Source organism: Dendrobates tinctorius, unplaced genomic scaffold (assembly GCF_039654945.1).
Source record: "Dendrobates tinctorius isolate UK_male_01 unplaced genomic scaffold, ASM3965494v1 ptg000204l, whole genome shotgun sequence".
Classification (NCBI taxonomy): Eukaryota; Metazoa; Chordata; class Amphibia; order Anura; family Dendrobatidae; genus Dendrobates; species Dendrobates tinctorius.
In genome coordinates, this window is record NW_027361871.1 from 3052188 (window position 1) to 3062767 (window position 10580).

The 10580-nt window shown below is 40.2% G+C and overlaps 1 protein-coding gene across 1 annotated transcript in view; it reads right to left on the bottom strand.

Moving 5' to 3' along the window:
- Window positions 1–10155, bottom strand: part of LOC141057362 (ankyrin and armadillo repeat-containing protein-like) — a 140798-nt gene extending 130643 nt beyond the window's left edge. The window contains exon 1 of the transcript XR_012222031.1: window positions 10054–10155. The gene's annotated coding sequence lies outside the window, so the exon portion shown is untranslated. The remainder of the gene's footprint in view (window positions 1–10053) is intronic.
- Window positions 10156–10580: the final 425 nt, after the last annotated feature.

Consider the following 10580-nt stretch of genomic DNA (forward strand, 5'->3'; position numbering starts at 1 on the left):
ACAATATTGTAAGATAAAAGGCCTTTGAATAAATCAGCGTCTTTGGTCTAAATTTTTCAACTGCTGAATCTCTACAGTAGAATATTGCATAATACACAATTTCTATATGTCTGCTGCCATCTACTGGACATTCTAAATTTCGACATCTACAAGATCTCCACCTCATATAATATGCTAATAATATATTAATCTACGTATGAACATGTGCTTCAGCTATCTGCGTGCTCACATCTAAACATGGTTAAACCCAGCAAACAGAGCGCAAAAGAAACTGAACACTTCAACATCCGAGAAATAAGGCAAACTAGATAGTTTTTTTTTCTTCCAAAAATTTATCTACACCATAAGCAACTTTCAAAAAGAAAACTTTCCATTCCTTCAACTTGGCTCCAAATGAGGACTCGCAATCGAGCATGTAGACTCCGAGAACGAATATCAATCTGCAGACTCAGCACCAATATCCACATCACTCCCTAAAAAGACACTGGCGCAAGCAATGAAACTTTTGATCAATTAATTAACAGGTCTCAGATCTGACCTAAAACAAACAGGACATCATGTAGACTCCCAGGAAACTTCACAGATGGATCTCCTAAAATTCTCAAACACCCTGAAGGAACAAATGACCTTCCACCAATACCAACTCAATTCTATTATTCTTGCTCTAGAAGGTCAAGAGAACAGAAGTAGACTCAATAACTTGATAATTAAAAGAGTCATGGAATCTTTTGCCCAAGTGTCACTAAAGAGATATTTTCTTCTATACTAGGCTCTGACAGAGTTGAAAATATAGTGATCAAAGAGTCCACAGAGGCTTACAACCAAGACCCTTGGTCCCGACATGAAACTTAATATTTGGTCTTCTGAGTTTTGTAGATTCCTCATCTATCCTTAGAAAGAGAAATACCATCTATATCCTACAACACCACACCAATAGAAATCTTCAAGACATTTCCAAATCTTGGCAAAGAGAAGATTAGACCTCTGCTAGAAGTCTTACAAGCAAACAGATTAAACTATAGATGGCTAATCCCCTTCGGTCTTGTCATTTTAACAGACAGGAAACAAATTTCCATTCACACTCCAGAAGACCTTCAAAAAGCTTGGGATGTTCTACAAATTACTCCAGTGGAAGTTCCTTCTTGGATGCCATTAGAAGACTGCTACATTTTCCCATGAATGCAGTTGACCAGGTCAGTACACAAGAAATCAATCTCTCCTAAGACCAGGAAACAAGCCTTAAGGCTATTGATGCTGCCAATGCGGCATCAATAGTAAAAGATAGAGTATAAAAATTTTTTTTAAAAATGGTTATTTTTACGTTCTGACAGCCCCTGATCTCCTCAGCGGTGCTCCTGGTACGTTCCGTTCCCAGGGATGCTTTGCATGAAGTACCTTTATGACATCACACTTGCGAGACCGCAATGTCATCTCAGGTGATTCGGGCAATGCATCCCTGGGGACGGAAGATACTGGCAGCGTGGCTGAGAGGCGGGAGGACTCCAGGGGGCCATCAGAGGGTGAGTATATCCCTACTTTTTATTTTAATTCTATTTTTTTACAGGATTATGGTACCCAGGGCCTAGAAGAGAGCCTCCTCTCCTCCAGACCCTGGGTACCATCCACACATGAAGCGCTCACTTTACGCATGGTGGGCATAGCCACATGCGTAAAGTGAGCGTTTCAATACAATCCTATGGTGACGGAATTGCAGCGATTCTGCAGAAAGAATGGACATGCTGCAGATTTTACCGCTATGTGATTCTGCAGTGGCAAAATCCGCAGCATGGGCACAGCAACTGCGGAATCCCATAGGATTCCATGGGGGTGCGTTTTAATAGTGCTTTTTAAGCGATTCCGCTGCGGCAAAAACGTGTTGGAAATGCATAGAAAACACAACGTGGGCACACTGCCTAATACATTCAAGTTGCATGGGTCTTAGAACAGATGCCCAAAGCACATTGCCCTTTTGTGCTCCCTCTCCTATTTCTTCCCATATGTTGCAGGAATTCCCTATTTCCTTATGACATTTTGTATCATCAAATGAAACTTGTCCAATTATTTTTCTTTGCTGTTTTATATACTGTTGATTCTTTCTTTGTACTATAGGATGAGTTAAAACCTGGACTGTCTTGTCTGCTATACAATGAAATGTTACACCAACCCCATCACCCCTCCACCCCCTCTGCTGCAGATAATATCTCTTCTGTTTATATTTGAATGTTGTTTTTATTTATTTTATGCCTAACATGCCGGATATGTCTGTCAGGAACACACCTCTCCAACTCCATAAATGGCTAACACAACTAATCCTGATACAATCATTGTGGCATCTATAATGTGAAAGGCATCAATTCCCCTACAAAATGTAAACAAATTTTGAATCTTCTAAGTTAAAAATTTTTATTGATAGCTTTGATACAAGAAAGATATGAAAAATGTAATAAAATCCTACATACTCCCTAAAATACTAAATACCTTAAATATGCTGCCTATTGATCTCTTCAACTCTTTCTTCTTTAAAAACAGTTTGTTTCTCAGTATATTTGGAAAACAAAAAATTAAGACTCCCATATAAACTTCTCAACCAACCAAAAACACAAGGAGGCATTGGACTTCCAGATATCCATACTTACTACAAAGCAATACCCATAAATAGATTTTTGAAACGTTCTAACTCTTTAAAACAAAACAAATCAGACTTAGAAAACTTACTACTAGGTAAAAACACTCATAGATACATATAGACTAACTGCTTCACCTTAATCTGATATGTGATGGGATTACATCACTTCTACCATATCTATCAAATATGCGACAGAAAAAGTCTTACTGAGGTCTGGATAGCACAGAAGTGCACAATAGGGCAATACTGCAAGAGAAATGAGAGAGGGTGAGAGAGATTTTTTCTGGAGCAAGTTGAGAAAAGAGCAACCAGAATGGTGACCGGTCTGCAAACCCTGTCTTATGAGGAAAGGTTGCAGGATTTGGGATTGTTTAGTTTGCAAAAGAGAAGACTGAGAGGAGACTTAATAGCTGTCTACAAATATCTCAAGGGCTGTCACATTGTAGAAGGATCATCTTTATTATCATTTGCACAAGGAAAGACTAGAAGCAATGGGATGAAACTGAATGGGAGGAGACACAGATTACATATTAGAAAAAACTTTTTGACAGTTAGAGTGATCAATGGGTGGAACAGGCTGCCACGAGAAGTGGTGAGTTCTCCTTCAATGGAAGTCTTCAAACAGAGTCTTCAATCATCTGACTGGGATGATTTAGCGAATCCTGCTTTGAGCAGGGGGTTGGACCAGATGGCCCAGGAGGTCCCTTCCAACTCTACGATTCTATGATCATAGTGCTCACCAATAAGAACCTTAGAATCTGCGGCTGCAAACTTGTGGCTGGAGGAAAAAAATCTTCCAGATAACAATTCACTTCAGTTGGGAGATTACGGTACCTGGGCTGCGCTCAATGGTATATATAATAACGTTTTATTAACTAAAGCTTATCTGCACCGGACTGATGCCTTTTTTAAGGTATAAAAAAAGAGTCAACATGACAATAACATTTGTGTTTTTTTACCTTGAAAAAGGTGGCAGTCAGGTGCAAGTATGCGTTCAAATGATCCCTCAGCTTCAGCTCCAATGTCCACCATCCCATATCTTTTACATCCTAACTATTCAGACAAAAGTAATTTATGGTCGTATTTGCCGAATAATAGCATTTCCCAACTTTTATCCAACAAAATTCCTATCGCAGATTTCTGGCTAGAATAGGCTACATGTTGTCCTTGTTGATTTTATGCAACTAACTCGTGTCCCACATATACTTACTCTTTTTAAAACAAAATTTCCAAAAACTGGAGAATAATCCTGGCTTTACCTATTGGTAAGACTTCCCTTCCCTATCCCCAGAGGGCTCTCGAAAATATGTAACTATTTAACCTACCCAACGTATCCTTACACGCTGACTTTTCTGATCTCATGGAAAAAAGGTTTAACCCCTTTCTGCCATTAGACGTACTATCCCGTCCATGTGCCCTGGGACTTAATTCCCAAGGACGGGATAGTACGTCTAATGCGATCAGCGGCGCCCACGTGGTGAGCGCCGCTGATCGTGGCCGGGTGTCAGCTGATTATCACAGCTGACACCCGGCACAATGTGTCAGGGGCGGTCACGGACCGCTCCCGACACGTTAACCCCTTGTACACCGTGATCAAACACGATCGCGGTGTACCGGGGGTTAAAGGGAAGCATCGGCAGGGAGGGGGCTCCCTCCATGCTTCCCTGAGCCCCCCACAGCAGCGCAATGTGCAGCGCTGCTGCGGGGGACTCCTTCCCTACAGGCGCCCGGATCCAAGATGGCGACGGGGACCTTCGGGGGCCTGCAGTGAGCCGGCTTCCTCAGTGCCTGCAAAGCGCAGGCATGAGGAAGTCTGCAGAACTGCCTGTGACAGATTGCTGATCTGTCATAGTGATCTGTGATGTGACAGATCAGCGATCTGTCACAGGACAGTGATGTCCCACCTGAGACTATGTAATAAAATAAAAAAAAAAGAAAGTGTAAAAATAATTTTTAAAAAATCGCTAAATAAATTAGTAAAAAAAATATTACCCAATAAATTCATTTTTTGAAAATAAAAAAAAACAATAAAAGCACACATATTTGGTATCGCCATGTCCGTATTGACCCGCCCTATAAAAATGTCCCATTAGTTAACCCCTTTAGCGAACCCCTTAAAAAATAAAAATAAAAAACGAAGCAAAAAATAATGATTTATTATCATATCACCGAACAAAAAGTGCAATAACGCGCGATCAAAAGATGCATAAAAACATCCATGGTACCGCTGAAAACATCATCTTGTCCCGCAAAAAACGAGCCACCATACAGCATAATCCGCAAAAAAATAAAAAAGTTATAGCTCGCAGAATAAAGCGATGCAAAAATAATTATTTTTTTATATAAAATTGTTTTCATTGCAAAAAGCCGACAAAACATTAAAAAATGACCTAAATGAGGTATCGCTGTAACCGTACCGACCCAAAGAATAAAACCGCTTTATCAATTTTACCGCACGCGGAACGGTGTAAACGCACCCCCCCAAAAGAAATTCATGAAACGCTGATTTTGTTCATTCTGCGTCCCAAAAATCAGAATAAAAAGCGATCAAAAAATGTCACGTGCCTGAACATAGTATCAATAAAAACGTCAACTCGTCCCGCAAAGAATAAGACCTCACATGACTCGGTGGGTCAAAATACGGAAAAATTATAGCTCTCAATATGTGGTGATGCAAAAACCATTTTTACAATAAAAAGCGTCTTTTAGCGTGCGACAGCCGCCAAACATAAAAACCGCCATAAATAGTAAATCAAACCCCCCGTTATCACCCCCTTAGTTAGGGAAAAATAATAAAATTAAAAAAAGTATTTATTTCCATTTTCCCATTAGGGTTAGGGCTAGGGTTAGGGCTAGGGCTAGGGTTAGGGCTAGGGTTAGGGCTAGGGTTAGGGCTAGGGTTAGGATTCAGATTAGGGTTAGGGGTGTGTTGGGGTTAGGGTTGGAGTTATAATTGGGGGTTTCCACTGTTTGGGCACATCAGGTGCTCTCCAAATGCAACAAGGCGTCTGATCTCAATTCCAGCCAATTCTGCGTTGAAAAAGTCAAATGGTGCTCCTTCCCTTCCAAGCTCTGCCATGCGCCCAAACAGTGTTTTACCCCCACATATAGGGTATCAGCATACTCAGGACAAATTGCAAAACAACTTTTGGGGTCCAATTTCTCCTGTTACCCTTAGGAAAATAAAAAATTGGGGGCAAAAATATCATTTTTGTGGAAAAAAATGATTTTTTTATTTTCACGCCCAGGCGTTATAAACTTCTGTGAAGCACTTGGGGGTTCAAAGTGCTCACCACACATCTAGATAAGTTCTGTGGGGGGTCTAGTTTCCAAAACGGGGTCTGTTGTGAGTTCATTTTCCCCTTCACTACTGAGGCCCGAGGAACTCCCTCTTCTGGTGAAGAAAGGTAGTGAGCCTGATTATCAAACACCTGAGCCTGATGATGATGACTGGCTGAGTGGAGTTACTGACTGGATATAAGGCTGCCAACGCCCTTCTGCCCTGCGGGTGATTTCTCTGTGGGATCCTTGGAGACCAGTCTGAATTCCTGCTCTTCTAAAGCTAAGTTTTCTGCTCGGCTTTTTGCATTTGTGCTTTGACTTTGTTTTTCTGGATTTCGGCCATTCCCTGCTGGTGTGAGCTGAATTCCTTTAGCTCTGTCTTCTGAAAATACCTGAGTGCTGATTTAGTTTTTGAAGCCTAGCTGCTTCAGGGTCTTTTTACATATCAGCTTGTTGGCTTATGTCTTTAATAGGGTTTTGGCAGATTGCAGACAGCAACCTTCCTTTCCTCTTCTGTTTAGTTAGCTTTGGCCCCATCGTTTGCTCAGCCTATCTTTCTATCTGTGTGAGTGTTTTTTCATCTTGCTTCACCGTCATTATATGTTGGGGGCTGCCTTTTACTTTGGGGGTCTGCTCTGGGGCAGTTTAGATTTCCTTTTCTGTCTTTAGGCTATTTAGCTCTCCGGCTGTGATCGAGGGGTCTAGGGCACCGTAGGAACCCCCTACGGCTACTGCTAGTTGTGTTGATAGGTTCAGGGGTCTGCAATCTGATAGTTGCCAACTTCTCTGGTTTTCTGGACGTAGCTTCTATTTTTGTGTCTGCCTCCTACGGTGACTCAATCATAACAGGGGTCACTTGTGGGGAGTTTCAATAGTTTAGGTACATCAGGGGCTCTCCAAAAGCAACATGACACCCGCAGACCATTCCATTAAAGTCTGCATTCCAAAACGTCACTACTTCCCTTCCGAGCCCCGACGTGTGCCCATACAGTAGTTTTCTCCCACATATGAGGTATCAGCGTACTCAGGACAAATTGGACAACAACTTTTGGGGTCCAATTTCTTCTGTTACCCTTGGGAAAATAAAAAAATGGGGACTAAAAGATAATGTTTGTTGAAAAATACGATATTTTTATTTTCACGCCCGGTCGTTATAAACTTCTGTGAAGCACTAGGGGGTTCAAAGTGCTCACCACACATCTAGATAAGTTCCTTAGGGGGTCTAGTTTCCAAAATGGGGTCATTTGTGGGGGGTTTCCACTGTTTAGGTACATCAGGGGCTCTCCAAAAGCAACATGACACCCGCAGACCATTCCATCAAAGTCTGCATTCCAAAACGTCACTACTTCCCTTCCGAGCCCCGATGTGTGCCCATACAGTAGTTTTCTCCCACATATGAGGTATCAGCGTACTCACGACAAATTGGACAACAACTTATGGGGTCCAATTTCTCCTTGTACTCTTGGGAAAATAAAAAAATGGGGACTAAAAGATGATGTTTGTGGAAAAAATACATTTTTTTTATTTTCACGGCCGGGCGTTATAAACTTTTGTGAAGCACTGGGGGGGTTCAAAGTGCTCACCACACATCAAGATAAGTTCCTTGGGGGGTCTAGTTTCCAAAATGGTGTCATTTATGGGGGGTTTCTACTGTTTTGGTACATCAGGGGTTTTCCATTCGCAACATGGTGTCCGATCTCAATTCCAGTCAAAAACGTCAAATGGCGCTGCTTCCCTTCTGAGCTTTGCCATGCGCCCAAATAGTGGTTTACCCCCACATGTGGGGTATCAGCGCACTGAGGACAAATTGCACAATAACTTTTAGGGACCTGTTACCCTTGGAAAAATAAAAATTTGGGGTGAAAAGATCATTTTTGTGGAAAAAATATGATTTTTTAATTGTACGGCTGTATGTTATAAACTTCTGTGAAGCCCTTGGGGGTTCAAAGTTCTCACCACACATCTAGATAAGTTCCTTGGGGGGTCTAGTTTCCAAAATGGTGTCATTTGTGGGGGGTTTCCACTGTTTTGGTACATCAGGGGTTTTCCATTCGCAACATGGTGTCCGATCTCAATTCCAGTCAAAAACGTCAAATGGCGCTGCTTCCCTTCCGAGCTCTGCCATGCGCCCAAATAGTGGTTTACCCCCACATGTGGGGTATCAGCGCACTCAGGACAAATTGCACAATAACTTTTAGTGACGTGTTACCCTTTGAAAAATAAAAATTGGGGGTGAAAAGATCATTTTTGTGGAAAAAATATGATTTTTTAATTGTACCGCTGTACGTTATAAACTTCTGTGAAGCCCTTGTGGGTTCAAAATTCTCACCACATATCTAGATAAGTTCCTTGGGGGGTCTAGTTTCCAAAATGGGGTCACTTGGGGGGGTTTCCACTGTTTAGGTACATCAGGGGCTCTCCAAACGCGACATGGCGTCCGATCTGAATTCCAGCCAATTTTGCATTGAAAAAGTCAAACGGCGCTCCTTCCCTGCTGAGGTCTGCCATGCGCCGAAACAGTGGTTCCCCCCCACATATCAGGTATCAGCGTACTCAGGACAAATTGCACAATAACTTTTATAGTCCAATTTCTAATGTTACCCTTGGTAAATTAAAAAAATTGAACCTGAAGTATTTTTTTAGTGAAAAAAAAGTTAAATGTTCATTTTTTTCAAATATTCAAAAAATTCCTGTGACGCACCTAAAGGGTTAATAAACTTCTTGAATGTGGTTTTGAGCACCTTAACGGGTGCAGTTTTTTGAATGGTGTCACTTTTGGGTATTTTCTATCATATAGACCACTCAAAGTGGCTTCAAATGTGATGTGGTCCGTAAAAATAAAATGGTGTTGCAAAAATGAGAAATCGCTGGTCAATTTTTAACCCTTATAACTTCCTAAGAAAAAAAATTTTGGTTTCAAAATTGTGCTGCTGTAAAGTAAACATGTGGGAAATGTTACTTATCAATTTTTTTGTGTGCCGTATCTCTGTGATTTAAGGGCATAAAAATTCAAAGTTGGAAAATTGCGAAATTTTCAAAATTTTCGCCAAATTTCCGTTTTTTCACAAATAAACGCAAGTTATTTGAGTGAAATTTTACCACTAACATGAAGTACAATATGTCACGAGAAAACAATGTCAGAATCACCGGGATCCATGGAAGCGTTTCAGAGTTATTACCTCATAAAGGGACAGTGGTCAGAATTGTAAAAATTGGCCTGGTCATTAACGTGCAAACCACCCTTGGGTCTTAAGGGGTTAAACATCAGCTTATCAGATTCTGAAGTTAAATTTATTCTGTCTAAGTCAAACAGCTTCTCCAGATGTTCACTTCTACAAGAAAATTTCTATAAAACACTATCCTGCTGGTATAGAACTCCCGAGTTCTTACATCACTTAGGTTTAACGGAATCAAACTTAGCCAGAAGATGTGGCACCCAAAAAGGTTTGCTTTTTCATGTATTCTAGTTCTGTTCTAAACTGGATGGAGATAGTAAACATTATGAGATCTTGGCCTAATCAAACATACTATAACACTCTCAGAAGTCTTACTATCTTGCCCTTCCAAATACTTTAAACCTAGAAAACATGACTTGTTAGTAGGGATGAGCAGACCACTGGGAAGATTGGGTTCTGGTACCTCACCGAACATTAGTCGAAAGCTTGGTTAGGGTACCAAAATTGTACCCGAACCCCATTAAAATAAATGGGGACCAGAACTTCTTCCTTCCACCTAATGATCTCCTTTTTGTTTTCTCCAATATTCCTCTTTTTTTATACCCCTTTTTATACATTTGTCCCATTCCTGATACTACAACTAATGATCACTTGTTTATTATACTTAGACATTATTACTTTGTTGTACTTTTGACCTTGTTTGTATTAACATTTTTTACAATTATGCAAATCGCATTCTTACAGTCACATGACAGATGACCACATGGGAAAAAGCAATGGAATCCTGACAGTGTGTGCCATGATTAAACAGTCTCAGTGTAGAGTAACTGCAGACTTTTATTCTCAGCCTAGAACACTACTTAAAGGATTGTAAAACCATTTATTAGGATAATACATGTTTTTTTTCTATAAACTGCAAACTATCAACTATAAATATTGTAAAAATCAATAATTAGTATGTTTAAATACCTGCCAACACAACCGTGGCTGAATTATTTGAGTGCAAAAGGTCTGATAGTATTGTCACACCCCTGGATGAAAGAGAAACTTGATCCATGTCCACTATAATTCTGGCTAAAACAACAATCTGTAGAAATATATAAAACAACATTTAGATTTAATCACATCATAGCTGAGGATAATGACATCTGAATAGTAATCTCAGAAAAATTCTTTCATAAATTATTTCATGCTTTGATTTATTAGTTTATACTCTGATTTATTTTGTCTGCTTGAAACAATACCGGTATAATTATATATGATAGGTTATATTTATGTCTATTCCATACATTATTTAGTACCACGGTTTTATCAGCACCTGAGAGCACTAAGTTACGTACTGTACGTACCACTCTAGCAGGTCCGATAAAGGATAACATAATTGATAACCATCAGTTATGATCTGATTCCCATAGTCTTCAGTGTTTAATAAAACGGATCCGTCTGCTATACAATTTTTGGGCATGAAAAATAAGTTATGCAGGTGACAATTTTTG